General features: G+C 30.8%; 1 long non-coding RNA gene and 3 other non-coding genes across 4 annotated transcripts; all 4 read right to left on the bottom strand.

Annotated features, from left to right (window-relative positions):
- Window positions 1–3,388: 3,388 nt before the first annotated feature.
- On the bottom strand, window positions 3,389–3,549 carry LOC114723444 (U1 spliceosomal RNA). Its single transcript, XR_003738246.1, has one exon. It is a non-coding gene; the product is annotated as a U1 spliceosomal RNA (small nuclear RNA).
- Window positions 3,550–5,238: 1,689 nt separating this feature from the next.
- Window positions 5,239–5,711, bottom strand: LOC114723434 (uncharacterized). Its single transcript, XR_003738244.1, has 2 exons — window positions 5,630–5,711; window positions 5,239–5,525 (listed from the first exon to the last, which is right to left on the bottom strand). It is a non-coding gene; the product is annotated as an uncharacterized LOC114723434 (long non-coding RNA).
- Window positions 5,712–6,662: 951 nt separating this feature from the next.
- Window positions 6,663–6,823, bottom strand: LOC114723446 (U1 spliceosomal RNA). Its single transcript, XR_003738248.1, has one exon. It is a non-coding gene; the product is annotated as a U1 spliceosomal RNA (small nuclear RNA).
- Window positions 6,824–10,697: 3,874 nt separating this feature from the next.
- LOC114723445 (U1 spliceosomal RNA) lies at window positions 10,698–10,858 on the bottom strand. The gene has a single exon (XR_003738247.1). It is a non-coding gene; the product is annotated as a U1 spliceosomal RNA (small nuclear RNA).
- Window positions 10,859–21,263: the final 10,405 nt, after the last annotated feature.

Raw genomic sequence — 21,263 nt, 5'->3', positions numbered from 1 at the left:
CCCGTTGGCAAAAATAAAAAATAAAAATTGAAGGGATGTGGGAGAAATTTGGAAAACGTGTGAAATGATCTAAAACAATATACTACCTTTGGTCCTTAATATAAGTCTCGTTTGCCTTTTATTTTACTCCTAATTATAAAACCCCAATCCATTTTATTTCTTATATTGATGTATTTTTTTAAGATAGTCCATCTAATAATGGTAATTCTAACCAATTAACTTGATTAACAAAGATATTTTAGAAAAAATAATACATATTTATTACAAAGAATTAACATAATTTATTTTCTTAATCTCCTCAAATTAGCCAACTAGCTTTTATAATTAGAACCGAAGGTAGTAATATCAAGTAAAGTCTTAATATAAGTCTCGTTTGCTTTTATTTTACTCCTAATTATAAAACCCCAATCCATTTTATTTCTTATATTGATGCATTTTTTTAAGATAGTCCATCTAATAATGGTAATTCTAACCAATAAACTTGATTAACAAAGATATTTTAGAAAAAATAACACATATTTATTACAAAGAACTAACATAATTTATTTTCTTAATCTCCTTAAATTAGTCAACTAGCTTTTATAATTAGGACCGAAGGTAGTAATATCAAGCTAAAATATTAATTGGGATCAAAGTTTAAACACCAATTATTATTTATCACGCAGTTCAAGGTTCTGTAGAACATTGTTACGTGGTAGGGAATTAAGTTGGGATTAATTAGATTTAGAGGTTTTTTTTTTTTTCCCCCGATGTAGTTGTGGCCTTCTGCCCAAAACGGTGAGAGTTATTTCCAAGACAAACGCACATTCTATCCAAACACACAGCCTTCCCATTGTCACATACGCTCACCGGCGGACTACAATCGCTATCTGAGTACGTTGTGAAATTGCTGCACACAATGGTATTACTCTTTCGGTTCTAAATATAAGATTCATTTTGTAGTACAAAACTAATTTTACATTATAAAATAAGTTTTATATTTAGAACCGAAAAGATATTAGTTACTGGGGAGCACAATTCACACCTAATATAAATATTTTTTTTGAAAAAAAAAACACACATGCAACAATGTAAAAGAATAAAACTAGCTTAATGTAAGCAATATATATATATATATATATATAGTAAAAGGGTTAAAATAAGTATCAACTATTAGAATTTGTACTCTTTTATTTTTACTGTATAAATTTAATTATTTCTTTGTTATGGTACCGGTGAAATTCTTTTTCATCACATTTTTAAGAAAAAATCACAAATAAAGACCCTGGATTATCAAAATTACATCGAGATCACCTGAATAAGCAAAATTACCATAAAGGATCCAATCTCATATTGTAAATATGAAATCTTGATAAAATGTTTGAAATGTCCCTCAACCAAATGACAAATTCATTTAGCGAATGACAAATTTAATAGACCAAATTACAACTTGATTGAAGGTATGCCAAATGATAAGTTGACTATGGGAAATAACAAGCTTACTTTAACGAATAACAATTTCAGTAGATCAAATCACAACTTGACTAAGAAACATTTCAAACATTTCGTCAAGATTTCATATTTGCAATATGAGATTGGGTCCTTCATGGTAATTTTACTTCTTCAAGTGACCTATGTGTAATTTTAGTGATTCAAAGGGTCTTTATTTGTCATTTCCCAATTTTCAATATAAACACTCAAAGAAGTTTTTTTCTCTGTCTATTTTATGACAAATTTAAAATATCGCCAAAGAAGTAAAAAAATGATCTTCTTTTATGAAATAGTAAAAAAAAATTCAAGATATATCATTATTATACTTTATAAATTTTACCAATTTTTTTTTACAATTCATGTAAGAGAAAATTATACACATATTTTGAGATGATAATTTTTAAATGGCAAAAAATATAAATTTTTTAAGGCACGAGTGAAACTTTCTTGCTGAGAAATTGAGGCGTTAGAAGTGATTTTACTAGGGGTATCATATAGAATTTTTCCCTTTCGCGTGGGCAAGTGCCCGTCTCAGCCCGCACATTTATTTTAGATAAAATTATGTCATGCCAGTAAATTGTTGGTATCTTTTAGTGAAGTTTAATCAAGTTTAATTGTAGCCATCAAACTATGATCAAATTTAAAATGTGGAAACATATAGAGAGTCACAATGTTCACAAGAAGCCGTGAATTGCCCAAATTATTTCAAATCTTGTGAAGTATACAAGCATCAGTTTTGTTTTTTAAAATATATGATATATTACATGATTAACTGACAACCAACAGAAAAAAAAACTGCATCCGGTTCTAAATATAAGACTTATTTTATAAAATGGGTATTATATTTAAAACTGAAAGAATATATAACAACAATATCCATATCAATATATCAATCAATATGAAATGTAAAATTAATAACAATTTATATTATACACAAGCTCAGCCACAAACGGTGGTCAAAATCCATATATAACATGTTTATCATCTCCAAAAGAAAATGACATTCACCGGAAAATGCAGATGTGGCAAGGAGAACAAGAAAGAGAGCTGATGTGAAAGAAATTTTTGCCATAATTTCTTTGTTCTGAGAATTTGTGAAGATATGTGTCAAGAGAATTGTTTGCGCTTCTTGTTCACTTGAGCTTCGTCTTAAATACATGGTAGCAAGTGAATTATGGACAAAGATTTGGATTCGGTAATATTTTCTTACTTAGAAAATAAATCATGGTATTTAATGAATTATATTTTTTGTGTAATTGATTGATGCATTAGATTTTAATAATTCAGAAACTACGTAAATATTGCTGGCACAAAAAAACTACGTAAATATTATATTATTCACTGGATGTTTTGTTTGCAATTTGGCCCCCATTCATCATATTCTAGATTTCGTTACTGGATAAAATGATACTTGAAAGTCATAATCACAAGGAGAACAAAAAAATAATAAAATTAAAAATAAAATGATTTGCACGTAATTTAATATTTTTCATGGGAATAGTTCAAGATTATTCAATCTCAAAATCTGGGAGTTTTGATTTAATCTTAATATATCAAAAATTACGTAAAAATTAGTTTTTATGAAATAATATAAAATGCATAAAATATATAGGACAACATTAAATACTTATGTTAAAATATTTTTTTGTTTGAAAGTACACGACTTTTATAGAAAATAATTATTATTATTATAAATGAATTACCTTGGGTCAGCCTCCAACTTCTAAAGTTATGTGGAAAGATGGAAATGAGAACATCTGCGAGCTGCAGCAAAAAGGACGGCGCAAAGGGTTACGTTGGGCACAAAGTACGAAAAAAATACAAACAAACAAACCCAGCTCATTTAAGCAAACTTCCGATCCGAAACATCCTCAAATGGACCAATGTACCCGCAAGCAATAATTGAACTTTGTATCGGGAAGGGGCCGCGCGAACGCAGGCCCCCACTGCCACAAATTATGACGTAGGCTCCACCAATTAGGTAGACCTTAGGCATGCGCCCCTCCGTAGTGCAATGGAGGTCACAGGCCTAGGCCATGGGCCTTCATGATCACCCATTGACCCCGTCCAGGTAAGTATGTTGCAATTGTGCCCCTTCCCTTCCTTTTATACTCTCTCTTCCTCTCTCCTGCTTTCCATCTTTCCAATGTGGGACTCTCACTACGGTAATGCAATATATTCAGCCTGACTTCCTTCCTGCACCTAAAGGTACTTGGATGGAAACACATGATGAGTTTAAAAGTAATTTTATATTATATGAATTAATATGTGAAAAGTTTGTTTTGATTTACAGAAAAATATTTTTTAGAAGCATTTTGTTCAAATGTTCAAACACCCTCTTAGTTAATCTATCCCTAGCATCCGGTCATTTTCTCCTGCTTTGCTAGCGGACAGGGTGTTGCACTAGCCGAAAATTGCATGAATTTAACTATCACTTTCTCAAATATAAAAATAAATTGGCATTTATAAAGCTAAGGGAGGTAGTGAAAACTGTACATGTTCTTTTATTTTTGTGTTGGTTATTACTTGTGCTTCTATTTTCTTCCAAACATTGGCATATTCCTTCAGCTCACACTGCGCGCCATTCTTCTGGAAAGTATGGCAAGAGATATCCCTACTTTTACAGTTTAATAAATTGCAGAGCAAATTTCAGTTCGTGAAATGTGAGATTATTGCATACCTAATAATTGGGAAAAAAAATGTATTGAAAGTTTTAAAAGAATTGCATCATATGTGATATCAAACATCATCTAATTATGTACCCCTGCTTGCTACTGGAGGAATCAGTAGTATTTTGACATATTAACAGTTTAAGCATCAAAGGTTAAAATGATTGCCGCTGGGATGAAGGATAGGATTACTATTTGTTGCGTTTATTATGGTTTATTTTCGTTAGCTTCATCATCTGGTAGGGGCAAAATTCTCAAGTCACTAGCGAGCGAAAACCAAATCCAAATCTTTTCCACTTAATTCATGAGTTGCATTTGAATTATCATAATATTTCACTTATTTTTTAGTGAAGAATTCTACATACATGCAAATTTCATATTTATCTTCTTAAAATGACTGGCAGGAAATGAAAAGACACGAATCCTGTTCCTGTGTGAACAACCCATTAGAACCGGCGAGTTCGGGGAACGCGTAATTAAATATATGTACACATCAACCCAAAACATGGTTGTAATGACATTTTAACGGCAAATCAATAATATAGAAAGGTTTGGAGTTAATGAGGGCGAATTCATTCACAGTGAGAGTGCTATATAGCAGAACGGAATGAGATCGGGGACAGTTATGCGTACCAACAAGCAGAACCAGGAAATCTACCCTGAAGGAAGTAGCAAAATTGTGGTGATGTGAAGAAAATTAATCTTGGAAAGTTTTGCTTCTTCTTGCTTTTCGATTCAGAATGTCTTAGCTTTATGTGTGTGTGTGTACAAGATGATATCTATCATATCAAGTTGTCCTAATCACGTGTGAGGTATGACTGTGTCGTGCTAGTATTCGTTCTCTGCTATTTTCCTCTTATTTTTTTGCCCAATCTAAACGTAGCTTTCATCTACCAGCAGTACAAATAATCTATAAATTTTAGGTTGTGTAAAAACATGATTTTATAACTTGGGAAATCGGAAAAAATGAAGATTATAACATGACTGACGCCAGTAATAATCACTGTGTTAAACAATGTCATCTATCTAACATGAAAATGAGTGGAAGCACGGTTAAAAATGTCTCGCAAATGCAAATTATATAGAGAGAGAGAGATAATAATAGGAAGCAAAGATTTTATTTGATAGAAATGGTACTTTATTTAGGTGCCAGTTAATTATTAATTAGAAGGCAGGAGGCAGAAAGAGTAAATTAAGAGAGGTGAAATTTGGGGTGGTCAGCAGGGCCACAGGTGCAAACACACTCGCCATTCCAGCACGCAACTTGAATACAAGGCTCTTGGCACACTAAATGGATGCAATCCCCAAACACGCTGCACTTCTGTGCTAAAATTCCACCAATGCCTTCTCCATTCTTCTTACTATTTCCTTCTACTCTCGAAACCCCTGACCATTCATTTTTCCCCAAAAAAAAAAAATAAACTCATTAAATTAGCAATATATATATATAAGGAACTTGATGTAATATAAGAGAGCGATATGATATTTACCAAGACACGCAGATGCAGCAAGAAGGGCAAGCATGAGAGCTAGCTTGTAAGAAGTATTTTCCATGATTCCTTATTTCTCAGAATTAGAAACAAAAGAGATGTATGTGCCAACAGAACTACTGGCTCTGCTTCCTTCGGTATGATCTGTTCGGCTCGTCTTACTCACATTTATACTCAATTCAAAGGCATGGATAATAAATGTTTTGGCCCAGGGTTATGGAAAATGATTTTTGATTCATGATTTCTAATCTGAACTTCCTTAATCGTTATCTTGTAGAGAAAACATTTTCGGAACATTCATTCAAATACTTAATGCCAATGTTTGTTAAGAAATCAAGGAGATGTATATTATTGAAATTTTAATTGCAAATCTTGACCCTTAAAGAAATAAATTTTAATAGCAAAACATAGTAATAAATTGGATCTGATCAGGAGGGGAAAAAAATGGGCATAGAATAGGAAAGGGCGGAAATACTTGGATTTTTAGCCATCTTTTTTTATAAACTCTGTAAAATACCGTGAAAAAAAATGACCAAAATGATGCAATTAAATTCAGTGATGTATGTTCAGACATAAACAGAATCAGTGATGCGCGTAATTAAGTTGCCACTAAGTCATCACGTTCTACGTAAGTACGTAATGTAGAAATTTGAAGTAAGTGACTACTAAACATGCTGGAAAATGGAAACAGAATAACTGAATATTGGAAAATGCTTTTACAATTTGCGAAATCTAAAAAGGTGCTCAACACATCTCTGAGAGATTATTAGTAATTAATTTGTATAAACAGATTTTTTTAATGTTATTTTATATAAATCCAAAATAATATTTTTATTTTTCTCATTTTTATCCCCAAGTACATTAAACTTCTTGAATTACCTGGAAAAATTCGAAATGAGAAACCCTCCCCCGCCCACAACGTACGTGTAGCGCAAGCTCAGACCGACACGCTTTGGGCTGAAAATCTCGTACAAAAGATGGCCCAAAAAATTTGAATGTGCCAACAGAAAAAAATCATTGAGTTTTGTAATGGGCAGGGGCCGCGCGAACGCAGGCCCCCACTACCACAAATTATGACGTAGGCTCCACCTATTAGGTAGACCTTAGGCGTGCGCCCCTCCGGAGTGCAATGGAAGTCACACGCCTAGGCCATGGGCCTTCATGATCACCCATCGACCCCGTCCAGGTAAGTATGTTGTAACATTGCCCGTTCCCTTCATTTTATACCCTCTCTTCCGCTCTCCCACTTCACATTTCCCGATGTGGGACTGGCGGAAAATTGCAGAAACTTTAATTCCTTCCTAGCTAATAGATCCGTCTCATCTGGGCATTTCTCCTGCTTTGCACTAGCTGAAAATTATATATATTAGCTAAGAAAAGTAATTTAAACTGTGTATGTTCTTTTATTTCTGTGGCGGTTATTACATTCGCTTTAGTTTCTTCCAAACATTATATATTCATTTGCAGAGTATCGCAAGAGATATCACTACTTACTCATTTGAATATATTGGTGTACAAGTTTCAGTTCATGAAATGCGATGTGATGAGATTATTATTGATAAAAAAATGAATTGGAAAAATATGCATCACATGTGATACGACGTTAAGAATGTTAAGAAGTAGTTTGACTTTTAATTTGTCTTAAATATAAGATTCTGATTCATTTTATTTCTCATATTTATTCTTTTTTCTCAAAATAATTCTTATAATAACTATACATGTTAAATGTTTAATCAAATGGTGGGTCTGACTAATGCTCATGATTGGCAAGAGTATTTTAGAGAATATAAATAGCTAACTTAGTAAACTTCTTTAATATATTTAAATTAGTTAATTAACTCTCGTATTAAAGATCAAGGTAATATCAAAATCCTCTCATTATCTGAGGAATTAATTTTAGTAATAATATGTAGTATTTTGACGTGTTAACAGTTTAAGCATCAATGGTTAAAACGATTGCCAATTTGCCATTGGGATGAAGGATAGGATTTATATTTTGCTGCGCTTATTATAATTTATTTTCGTTGGCTTCGTTATCTGACGGGGACTAATTATTACACAAGTCATTAGCGAGTGAAAACCAAATAAACCAATTCTTAATTAAATTCCAATTATTTTTTGGCGACAAAATTCACACATATGTAAATTTCATATTGATCTTTTTAAAATTAACTGACAAGAAATAAGAAGACACCAATGAATGTTCTGTGAACAACTCAGAACCAGCGAGTTGATTGAACTCGTGATTCGGTGATTGCATGCGTATGCATGAAGACCAAAACATAGCTTTAATGACATGTTAAAGGAATATTAATACTACATTATATTACATTCGATCTATAATATAAGAGGTAGTTTGATATTCAATTTGGTTATAAATATAAAATTCTAATCTACTTTATCTATTATATTTATTTATTATTTCTCAAAGTAATTCTTGTAGCAGTTGCAGATGTTAAAGGTATTATTAAATAGTAATTCTAGCTAATACACATGATTAGCAAAGATATTTTTGGAGAGACCACCTATTTATTATAAACAACCCACTTAACTAATTTTTTAATATCCTCAAATTAGTCAACTAGCTCGAAATTATTTAAGTTAGTTATTTATAATAAACAGGTATTGTTTTTCTTAAAGTGTCCTTATTAATCACGTGTATTGACTAGAACTATTATTATAAGAATTATCTTAAAATAAATAAATAAATAAATAAAAAATAAAAGTCAAATGAGATTTTGTATTGAGGATCGGAAATAATAGTAATTAGTTTTTGAAATCTTAACGTGGGTGAATGCGTTCATTCACTGTGACAGGGCTTGCCACGAGGGCACTTCACTACCTTGTGCGGACGGCATTCATATGATATTACTTCCGGTTTTTAATATAAGATTTTATTTTATTTTTATTTTGATCTTAAATATAAGATCCTAATCCACTTTGTTTCTCATATTTATACATTTTTTTTCAAAGTAGTCATTCTAACAATAATGGTTTTAGCCAATATACTTGATTAGTAAAGATATCTTAGGAAAGATAACACATAGTTATTACAAATAACTAACTTAACTTATTTTCTTAATCTCCTCAAATTAGTCAACTAACTCTTGTAATTAGGACCAAAGACAGTGGCATGTATGTCATTTCTATAATTCTAATAAATCCAAACATAGCCTTAAATCCGGAAAAAATGAAGGTTATTACATCATTGAGACTAGTAACGATTACTTGGTGTAAACAAAGTTATTTAACATTAAAATGAGTCAAAACATGATTCAAATCCAAGTCTCACAAATTAACAATCATACATACACACACTTACCAAAAAAAAATTGTATATATATAGAGAGAGAGAAGCAAAGATTTTATTGGATTGAACTGGTAGTTTTATTTAGGTGCCAAGGCAGGCACAAATAGATTGGCAATAACACTTGAAATAGATGATGAAGTTGCAATTAATTATATTTTGGTTTGGGTGCAAGTACAAACACACTTGCCACCTCTGCACGCAACATTAGTACAAGGCAATTGACACGGTATTAAATGTCCCGCAATCGCCAGCCCCTGTGCATTTCTCTGCTAAAACTCCACCAATGCCTTCTCCATTATTATTATTATTATTATTATTATTTCCTTCTCCTGTCGAAAGCCCTGCCCATTCATTTCCCCAAAAATAATTAAATTAAATTTATTAAATCATAACTATACATAAACACACTTGGTTTCGTACCATCTTTCGTCCGAGTGGTATTAGGCAAACCAAAAACATTGTATTAGGGGCCAAAAATCCTTACGTGCAAATTTCAAGATTAAAATCACTTGTGTCAAATTTGAGGAGTCAAAATTAAAATGAGATAAAATTTTAGTAAGTTAAAAGATCATATTAACCATATATAAAAGAGAAACTAAGCGAGTGATATGACATTACCAAGACACGCAGTTGCAGCAAGAAGGGCAAGCAGGAGAGCTAGCTTGTAGGAAACCTTTTCCATGGTTTCTTATGTCTGAAGATTTATGAAATAAAATATATGTGGCAATAAATATCGTCAGTTCGGTTCATCTTATGCATAGTTATAGTAAATTGAAGGGTATGGATGATCAGGTTTTGGAAACTAATTTGTGGTTGATGATTTTCTTATGAGCTTTCTAATTATTATCTTCTACAGAAAATATGCTCGGAATATATATGGGCGATTTTTGTTCAGAAATTAAGGAGATGGATATTATTGAAATTTTACTGACAAATTTCTTGAGGCTTGAAAAAATAAATTTCCAATTCTTAAACATTGCTGAAATCGATGGAAATTGATCTTCATTATTAAATAAATGCAAAAGGAAAATTCTATATTTGCTGCCCAAAGAAAAGCAAGGAAAATTCTCTTATGTTTTCATTTGGAGAATGCCTAATTTGGAACTTGGAAGCTTCCGGCTAACCTTGCACGATTGAAACAAACATGATGTGCATTAATGAAAATCTACATAAATTAGCCAAGCAGGCATGTCAAGACTGGAAGCAAAATTTAGGGAGCATGACCTATGTATATAAATTAATTCCTTACCTTTTTAATTTAAAAACGTATAATAACATGCCAATGAAACCGCAAAATATATAGGGAAGTGGGGAGCTTCGCGGATTTTTTGTGATCTACTTCTGTAAATTTTATAAAAATATAGTGAAAATGACCAACATAATGTAATTAAATCCAGTGATGTATATATGCTCAGGCCAAAAATAAAATAGGTGATGTAATTAACTTGCAACTGAGTCGTTATGTTCTACGTATTTAACTAAACATGCGGGAAATGGGAAGATAGTATATTTGAAAATTGAAAAATGATTTTTTATCTGGAAAAATTCGAAATGAGAACATCTCTGGGCTGTAAAAAAGAGCGGCATAAACACAGACCTACATCATCTGGGTCCACTACTGAGTCAGCCACAAGCAGGCCCAAAATGATTCACAAAGTAGTAAATGGCCCTCACTAAGGTACCCCCAATAGATAAGCCCAATAACAGACCTACCGTTGTCGATGGCCTCTTTAAATCATATTCTGGGTTTCGAATTGGGAAGGGGCCGCGCGAACGCAGGCCCCCACTGCCACAAATTATGACGTAGGCTCCACCTATTAGGTAGACCTTAGGCATGCGCCCCTCCGTAGTGCAATGGAGGTCACAGGCCTAGGCCATGGGCCTTCATGATCACCCATTGACCCCGTCCAGGTAAGTATGTTGCAATTGTGCACCTTCCTTTTGTTTTATACTCTCTCTTCCTCCCCCTCGCCTCTCTCCTCTCCGATGTGGGACTCTAACCTTCATATTCTTCACGCAATCTTGGCATTTTCTGGTGCCCTGTTCTTAACACGATTTGACACAAATTTTACTTCTTGGCAAAAGGATTTGAAAATATACAGGATCTAGTTAAGGATTCGTGAAGTACAACTCGTTAAAACTAGAATAAGTAGTTAAAAATAGTGTTTCGATTACAATAAACGCACTGCTGTCATCTTCATATTAAAACCAAAGATTTTATTAGACTCGTCCAAAGTTGCGCATGGCTCATTCACAATTGTGTCTTTGGGAACATCGAAAACCACATATCTAAGAGTGCATTTTCGTTTTTGCATATTTTACCAGTGCCAGGGCCCTGTGGCGTTGGGCTCATCACTTTTTTCGTTTAGGGGGTGTTTAGATGAGCATAAAAGTGCTTTTTAAAAATATTTTTTCGTAAATCGAGGTAAACTCATTTACATATTTACTTCATATGCTATAAAAACACTTTTAAAATTATGGTTTTGTTTCTATCCAAACATCCCCTCACAGTACCCTGCAAAGATTCTTCTACTCATGCTTCTGAATCTAAAACCATCATAACTAAGAGGTTATTGTGAGTGATTATTAATTAAATATAATCATACTACTATATATATCTTATGTACTCATCCTTATATTCAAATGCCCAACAAAAATGTGCTAACTACTAGATAGCTTTAAAACTCGAAAGCTGAAGGGAAACTACCTGATCTCAAAGAAGCAGAAGGAACTTCTCAAGATTCAATGGCAAATCGAATTTAAACACGTCTTCAAGGAAGGGAATCAGGTTGCGGATAAACTCGCCACTCTGAGCAATGAAATAAATAGGAGAAGACTTACTTGGGACACGCCACCGGATTGGATAGAAGACCTTGTGAAACTAGATGCTTCTGAATTTGAAACTCAGAAGAATAATTGTCATGTAACGGTTTGGGCTTCGCCCCTTTCTTTCACCAAAAGAAGAAAAAAAACTCGAAAGCCGATTTCTGGTACAAATCAAGATCAATGCACGAGACAATATCAGCTTTTACAAATGTTTTCTGCACACACAAAAAGAAAATTGAGGCAGAGTGGGTGGAGCCAGTGATGAAGGAGGTGTTGGCAACACCTGCAAAATAATAAAAATATGATTCGAGTCGTGTCCAAGGACACCGTCCTTAAGAGTTATTCCGCCACATAGGTTAGAATAAAAGGCGGCACTCCCCAGGATTAAACGAACCCTTCTTGCGTGGAGCAAGGTGACAGAACAGCAGAAATTTAAAACTCAGGAGAAAGAGAGGGGGGAGATTGAGCTCGGGGATAGAACTTGACGCCCACTGACCATACACCACACATTGCCTTTTATAGGCAGATAATATGTGACCGTTGGCTGCCATAATGCTGATTAAATATTATTTTAATGACAATTAAAAGAGCGGTTTTAAAACAATTAATTAAGGTAAATTAAATCATTTTAAAGCTATTAAATCTGGTTAATGAAAGAATAAAACTGACTAATAAAAACACATAAATGCTTCAACGGTCATCTCTAACGGTCGATTCTAAAGATTCCTCTTCTCAACTATTTTATTAGCTCAAGCTCACATCTTAGTAAATACTCCTCCGGTCCTAATTATAAGACCCAATTGACTTATTTGAGGAGATTAAGGAAGTAAGTTAAGTTGGTTATTTATAATAAATAAGTGTTGTCATTCCTAAAATATCCTTGCTAATTAAGTATATTGGCTAAAACTATCATTATTAAAAGGATTATCTTGGAAAAAAATGCATAAATATAAGAGACAAAATGGATTGTGGTCTTATAATTAGGACCAAATAAAAAGTCAAATGGGGTCTTATAATAAGAACCGGAGGAGTACTAAGGTTTTCTCAATCTTAAGTAATATGAGACTTCTTTTGACACACTCACAAACTAAAACTCTAACAGGAGGATCAATTGAAAGCCGTAGCTCGAAGTGAACATTTTCCTTGAATATGAAATAGCAGAGGAGTTTGAAATTATTGCAAGTTTTAGTTTCTTCTTCTATTCAATTCAGCTTGTCTTCTCCATTTTCACTGGAGAGAAAATGCGTGATGCTGATCGATTATGCTTTCAGCCGTTATCAATGTAGATCCGCATGTACCATTTACCATGCAAGATAGCTCCTTTATGACTATTGCGGATCTGGAATTATATAATATAATTGCCTCATTTTAATCTTATCATCCTTTTTATAGGCAGAGAATATTTTCTTATTAATATAACACACCTCATTAAATTTATTATACAAATATACAAAATCTTATCCTTGATTTATTATTCTATACTTTATTATTTTCTTGAAAATACTTATTAAATATGTGTAAATTTGAAAAGTTATTGAATTTTAAGTTAAGGTTTTTTTTTATTCCGATGAAACATATTGAAAGTGTTTTTTAAATGAAGTTAAAGGAATAAAATATATACTCTTCTAATTCTATTTATAAAATAAAAATACAAGGTTTTTTTATTTATAAGTCGTGTTATCAAATTGTTCATATGAATGTATAATTTTATTTTTCAGGTTAATATAATTTTTTGCTCTTCAGATTTGCTTTCATTTTAAGTTTAGTCCTTTAAATTTTAAATTATAGGTTTTGGTCATTCAAGTTTCTTTTCAACTAAAATAGTGGTTCCTAATCCAATAAAAATTTAGATCATTTTACCCCCGATAAACCAAAATCTATAGTTTGAAACTTAAAAGACTAAAACCAAAATAATGACAAACTTAAGGGACCAAAAATTATATTAATCCTTTTAATTATTATTGTGTAAAGTTTGTCCTCAATTCTCATTAAGTATAGTGTATATTAGATTAAAGTGAGGTTGAAAATTTATTAAATTTTAAAATAGAGTTGATAAAAATTAAATTTTAATTGGTCAATTGTACTAAATACTCCTTCTAGTTCTATTTATAAGTCTTAAATTCAGGAAAGGTATGATCCATTTTATAAGTTTTAATTTGTGTCTGTCTTAATATTTAATGTATTTTTTTAATGTTACTCTTAATTATCTTTCGCTTATCATATTTCCCTATACATTCTTTTTATCCTTTTTTTCATTTATTAAAAAAATATATTTGGAAATAAAAATCTATTTCTAACCTATTTATTATTTATAATTAATTTTAACTAATTATTTATTATCTATGAATTAGTTATTTAAAGTTGAAAAAAGCTCCTATAAAGGATTTTAATTTATTTACTTCACTGAACCTGAGCGCAAGAAGCCCGCTTTACAGGTAACTAGGTTAGAGAATCCTAGAATAATTGGAGTTGGCGTTTCTTTCACATAATTCAAACGGCATGTGCCTCTTGCCTTTCAATATGCATTTTAATAATTTTACCTTCGGTCTTAATTATAAAACCTTATTTGTAGTGTACCAATAAGATTTTATAATTAAGACTAGAAGTAATAACATTAACAACGACATGACAGAGAAAACCGCATGCACATTTGTCCAAATAAAAAATTTATCAAAAATGGGGAAGAAAAATTAGTGATTTATGGATGATAAAGAAACATTTAACGTGATATTAACGATGGCTTTTAAATTAACCACTACAATTATTCCATATTTACAAAGCCACAACTTGTGTGACTTTTTTTTTTTTGGAGAATTATAGAGATCAAAAAAATAATTATCAATAAATATTAATAACAAGTGAACAGTTGCCATTTCCTACTCCAAAATTTTGTCATTACAAGTTGCACTTTTTAGTAATTATATTTCTTAGTTGAAATTTTATAGCAATTATCTCTAATTTTTTTAGGGTTATGATAAAAAATACCTATAAATTTATATCAAAAATTCACCAAACATCACATACTTTTGTTGTATGCAGATCTACCTATGCAAATTTAAAATGAATGCAAAAATAATACCATCGTTAAAACACCCCAATGTTTGTTACTTTTGTTAATAAGATTCACAGTATTTTTAATGAAAATATCAAAATATCCTAAATTAAAAAAAGGTTAATGGTAAAAAAAATCGATAAACTTGCGCCAAACAAAAAATGTATATAGTCTCTGATCATTATCTCCTTTTTTTAATTGAGATATTTTGTTAGTTTCATTAAAAATATTGTGGCCTCATTACCAAAAATAATAGAAAGGAAGGGGCATTAAAGTACATAGTGTTTGGTTTGGTACAAGTTTATTACTACTCCGATCTTAATTATAAAACATCATTTGTATATAAACAGGATCTTATAGTTAGGACCGGAGGTAGTAATAGTTTTAACTCTTAACTGTTTATTTTTAACCCTTAATCTTTTATTTTTATACGCATGAGATAATTGTGACACCGGATACAAAAGCCAACATCATTATTGAGGCAGACGCACCACCCAGCATCATGTACGTTGTTGCTGGTAAAAAAAAAAAAAATCATGTACGTTGTTGGTTATGAAATAACACCACGTTCCCTATTATATTGGACGCAGCTTCCCTCCTTTTCCCTTACCATCCGCTGCCCTCCTTTACCTTTGATACTGCGCCGTTTTGAGTGAAAGCAAAGGAGGGTGAAGGCTTTTTTTTTTTAATTTAAAAAAATATCTAATACCTTAAAATATTTTTTTCAGTGTCATTTCCTATCCTAAATTAATTGTTAATACACTCAACAAGGTAAAATAATTTTTTAGTAGCACCTAATATTTAACACCCAGCATTCTAAGATATTTCTTAATAGCACTTAGTATTGTAAAATAATTTTTGGTCCACTTAGAAGGCTAAAATATTTTTTTTCAATAACACCTATGTAACATCCAACATGCTGCGGTATTTTTTTAGTAGTACCAAGTAGCTTGTGCTAAATTTTAGTGACCATAGAATATTATATGACAAATTACTTCAAGATACTAAATGTTATTAAAAATATTTTTGGGTGTTGGATATATTAAAAATTAATTTATGATATTGAGTGTTATTAGAGAAATACTTTGACATGATGGGTATTACTTAAAAAATTTAGGATACTGGATGCTATTAAAAAATATTTAGGACACTGAGAGTTAGATATTAAGTACTATTAGAAAAATATTTTAGAGCAGTAAGTGTATTAAGAATTTATTTAGGATACTTAATAATACTAAAAAAAATATTTTAGAGCACTGATTTTTTTTTTAAATAGAAAAGCACTCACTCTCTCGTTTTTCACTCAAAACGCCGCGGCTTTGCGGGCAGAGGAGGGCAGCGGATGGTAAGGGAAAAGGAGAGAAGCCGCGTCTGTTCCTATGACCCTTCCCTTTGTAGAGTTGTCTGTCATTAAGCACGGTTATTAAGGTACTATTTGGTATGGGAGATATGGAAAAGAGAAGGAAATTTTTTTTAATAAACTCTATTTAAAAAATAAAAAAATGGGGTTTTAAAATTTTAGTAAAAAGAAAATAATAATATAAAAGAGTAATAAAAATTAATTAAAAGTTTTTAACTCCACTTTTTAATTTTTTAAATCAAACTTATTAAAATTTTTCTTCACCTCTCCTCCTCTCATTTTCCCTCACATCAAACGAATCCTTAGAAAAAGTCAAATCCTATACAGTTCCCTTTTTTTAAAGGTTTCCAGAATAACAAGATGATACAACTCAGCCCCTAGATATGATTTAGTACAATTCAGTCTCTGTACTTTTGATTCGGTTAAAACTCACTTCATTGCGTGAGTTGTTGGTTATGAAATAACACCATCATTGTTGAGTACGACTTCCTTTCCTTTTTCTTTCTTTGTTTTTTTTTTTTGCCAGACTTCCTTTCCTTTTTCGACCTCACTTGCTCCCCACAACTTCTCTTCTTTAAAATGTGGGACTCCAGCCTTCACATTATTCATGTCATCTCGGCATTTTTTGGTGCTTGTTCCCAAGTCAGCACAGTCTGACGCCTGAAAAACTGAAAATTTCAGTCCTTGGTAAGAGGATTTGAAAATCTACAGAACCTAAATTATGGCTTTACGAAATACACCACATTAATAAACTAGAATAATAGTTAAAACTAGTATTTCCATTACAATAAACGCAGTGTTATTTTCATATCAAAACCAAGGATTTTTTTAGACTCATCCACGTTGAGTATGGCTTGCTCACAATTCAGTTCTTTTCTTTTTGTCGAGTTATAGCAATAACTAATCTTGTTACATCGTAAACTATTTAAAACAATTTTAGTGCTAATCTTAAAACCCTCTCAGTTCAGTCTTTGGAAAAAAATCAAAAATCACGCATCCAGGAACACCTTTTCGGTGTTGCATAATTTACCGGTGCTGTTGGGCCCGGCACTTTTCTTTGTCTACCACATGGTACTAGCTCGCAAAGATTCTTTTGCGCACGTTTCTGAATTTGATAGCATGGTAATTTAGGGTTTGTTGGATTCTTATTTTAAAAACAATTTTTTGTTTTTAAAAACAAAAAAAACGTGATTGATGATTTATTTTTAGTTGATTGTTTTACAAAACCAAAACAACTTTTACATATTTTTGTTTTTGCTTTTGTGTTTTTATTTTTTATTTTTTGAAAAAATTTTTGAGAAATCTTTTTCTCTTCTCACTTATTATTCACGACTTATCATTATCAGTGACAATCATCACTTACCATATGTGGTTTTTTATGGTTTTTTCTCTTAAATATGATTTTTTAAAAATTATTATCCAAACAAATTCTTTTATTTTTTGTTTTCAAAAATAGTTTTAAGAAACAATTTTATAAAATTGTTTTGAAAATAAGAAAACAAAAAATAAAAAAACACAGGCACTTTATGGTTATTATGATTAATTATTGGCTTAATTAAATAATCCCCTTATTCTATTTATAAGTTTAAATTTGGAGAGGAGTGTGATTCGTTTTATAAACTTTAATTTAGGCTTGCTTTTATATTTAATGCTTTTTTTCAATTTTGCCTTTAATTTGCGTTATTTTTTTAACCTTATTTCCTCACACATTCTATTTGATTTTTTTCTCATTTATTATAAGAGCATATTTGAAAACAAAAGTGCTCTTCTTTTAATTTGCGTTAATATAGGACCTAATTATTGAGTTGATTTTGATTCTAAATATAAGACTTATTTATTATATTTATTAATTTTTTCTAAATTATTCCTATAGATCACCCTTAGCCATAATCAAGTAAAAGAGGAAAGATAATATTAAGGAAGATGATTGTAGTGTTTTAGAAAAAAACACGTCATATTTCTTATAATTAACTAACTTATCTAACTTTCTTAATCTAATCAAATTAGTTAAATATGTCTTATATTAAAAATCAGAAGAGTATATTTTAAACATGTTTACTGCTTTTAACTAATTATTTGTTATCCATAAATTAATTATTTGAAACTTATAATAAGTATTTGATGGAGTATAGTCATACCAATGTGTCTTCTTTGAAACGTTCATCCATGCCCTTTCAGTCCTTATTATTTGTCACTTGCAGGAGTTTCTAATATATTAATCAGAGCATTAAATAATAAAATCTTTATCTTTTATCCTTATTAAAAAGATATAGATACTAGGGGGATAAAAACTATATACTTTCTCTCACTTGTTCCTTTTCTCTTCACTTTATTGTAATTGATAGGAGTAAAATTGAAATAAAATATTAAAAATGATATTAATGACAAATAAAAAAAATCAAAATCTTCTCTTAGACAAATAATAAGATTAGGATGGTATATTCAAATTCCCAACAAAATTTGTGCTAGCTACCAGGGTGTTTGCATCTGCTTTTATTAAATGCTTTATATGTGGCATTGGGTATCTCACAAAGTCAAAAGTTATTTTCCGACACAAATCAGTCACTGTACGAGACGATATCAGCTTTTACAAAAAGAAATTGAAGCAGAGGGGTGCCGGGTGGGTGGATCGGGTTATGAAGGAGGATAAATTGAAAGCAATAACCGGGAGTGAACATTTTCTTGAATCTGAAATAACAGAGTTGTTTGAGATGATTTCAAAATTAAATTTCTTCTCCTTCTTCTTCTTTTTATTGGAAAGAAAATGTGTGATGCTTATCCATTGATCTCAGGTCTCAGCCATCATCAATGTAGACCCGGAAATACATATGGTAAAATTGAAATGTTGTCAAATGTTTGGACGGAATTAATGTGTTTTCAATTTTTTATTGATTTCAATAAAATACTCTTGTAATGTTAACATAAGATCCAACTAGAATGTTGGTTATGGTCCTAAAAGTAGGACTTAATTCTTTTATTTTATCCTCTTTTATTATTTTTTTTGAAAACTAATTACGTAACTTACAAAAATATATGCTCCATTTGGTCTTTTTTTATAAGAGCCAAAATTTTGAATTGCCTTATTTCTTTTATAGATCTCATTTGTAGTTATTTAAACATTTAATGTATTTTTATCATTGTTTTCCTTTATTAATTTCAAATATGCATACTTAAAATATTTATTATATATTTTTTAGTTATCCCTTATAAATAAGGGCATATGTAAAAAAATTATTTCTTGTATATTTATTAGTTTTAACTAATTTTAATTATTTTTTGAATCGCGTCATTCAATTATCAGGCTCTTATAAAAAAACCGAAGAGAGTATAATTTAATGTTGCATAAAAATATTTTAAAATATAATGCCAAGTTTGTTAGAGTTAAATAACTTACTTAGCTTTTTAAATTTTTTAATTAGATCAGCGATTTTTAATACATCAAATATAAGGGGAAAACACAAAAGTCTTATAAATTAGAAAAACAATAAATTGAGAGATTTTAGGTGATGTTTAGATAAAAATCAATCATAATTTTAAAAATATTTTTATGAAAAATAAATATCCGTACATAGAGTAGTTTGTGTCGTGTTTTAAAAAATCATTCTGATTCCGCCGTTATTCACTTCACTGACTCGCAGCTCAGGAAGCCAGCGTTACAGGTAAGAGAATCCTGAAATAATTGAAGTTAGAGAATGAACAGGTGAAGCTTTTCCTTCACATAATCCAACGGCACGTGCCTCTTGCCTTTCCATGCATTTCAATAATAGTAATATTAATGACGACGCGATGGAGACCACAAAACCACATGCACATTTATCAGAATTAAAAAGGATTAGTGATTTATGCATGACAAAGACACATTTGGCTTGCGTGCTATAATTATGATTCGTTAGCCAGAAAACAAAATGTTCAATTGGAAATTCTTACTGTCGGTGTCCATACTTTATCTCATTCGTATGCCCTTTATAAATAAATTAGACAAAACATCGTGTTTACATAAATAAATCATATCGTAGCTATACGTTCTCTCAGTTTTTTATTTAGTTTTTATGTATTTTTTTAATTAAATTATTTAATTTTATTTTCTTAGTATTTTAAACATTACTAAAAGTCAATCCCATTAAATGTTTGATTCTCCAGACTGCAGGATAATAAATGGATATAATATACAATACTCCTCCATCCTTAATATAGAACCCAATTCTTAAATTGGTTTTGGTCCTAAATATAAGACCCATTTCTCATATTTATCATTTTCTCTAAATTCACCCCTATAGATACTCCCTCAACCATAACAAGTAGAAGAGGGAGATGGGGTACTAAGAAAGATGAGTATGGTGTTTTAGGAAAAATATGTCATTTTTTTTATAATTAACTAACTTACCTAACTTTCTTAATCTAATCAAATTAATTAATATCTTATATTAAAGGACCAGAAGAGTACATTATCTATGATTCTATCCTGTTCAATGAATGAGTGATATGGTCCTGTCAACCCCCATCTTCCTATCAGAAGATTAATATATATATATATATTTTATAAACACTCTCAAAAGATATTAATTTCTCATAGTTTAATATAAATAGCGACTCAAGTAATGATATTCGATATTATAACATAAATATGCAAATTTTAGCAAATAATAGGGTAGCAATATTGAGAGTTTGGAATTAGCTTCTAGGGCGCATTTATATTAGGGAAATGGCAGGAAAGAGAGAAGAAGGAAGGAAAATTTTAATGAATTTGATTTGAAAAATTGAAGATGTGGTTTTAAAAGTTTTTAATTAATTTTTTGATATCTCATTTTATATATTTTTTGTGAAAATTTTATAATCTCACTTTTTTATTTTTAGTTTAAAATCAAACTCATTCAAACTTTTTCTCCCCTCTCTTTTCCTCTTCTTATACCAAACATAAAGTTAAGCTTCAGGTAATAACTTAAAAAAAGGTTAGTGGTCTAATGATGACATCATATATGTTAATATATTACATCTACAGACAACAAAGGCGTCAAATCAATAGTGTGAATTTTTTTATTATTTGTTTTGAATCCATTCAATTTACGCATGATTGCTTGTATTGTTT

This window comes from Neltuma alba, unplaced genomic scaffold (genome assembly GCF_004799145.2).
Source record: "Neltuma alba isolate B1F8T4 unplaced genomic scaffold, ASM479914v2 tig00012139_pilon, whole genome shotgun sequence".
Taxonomy (NCBI): Eukaryota; Viridiplantae; Streptophyta; class Magnoliopsida; order Fabales; family Fabaceae; genus Neltuma; species Neltuma alba.
The sequence above is the reverse complement of the archived record's forward strand: the minus strand, read 5'-3'. Positions and strand labels throughout refer to the sequence as shown.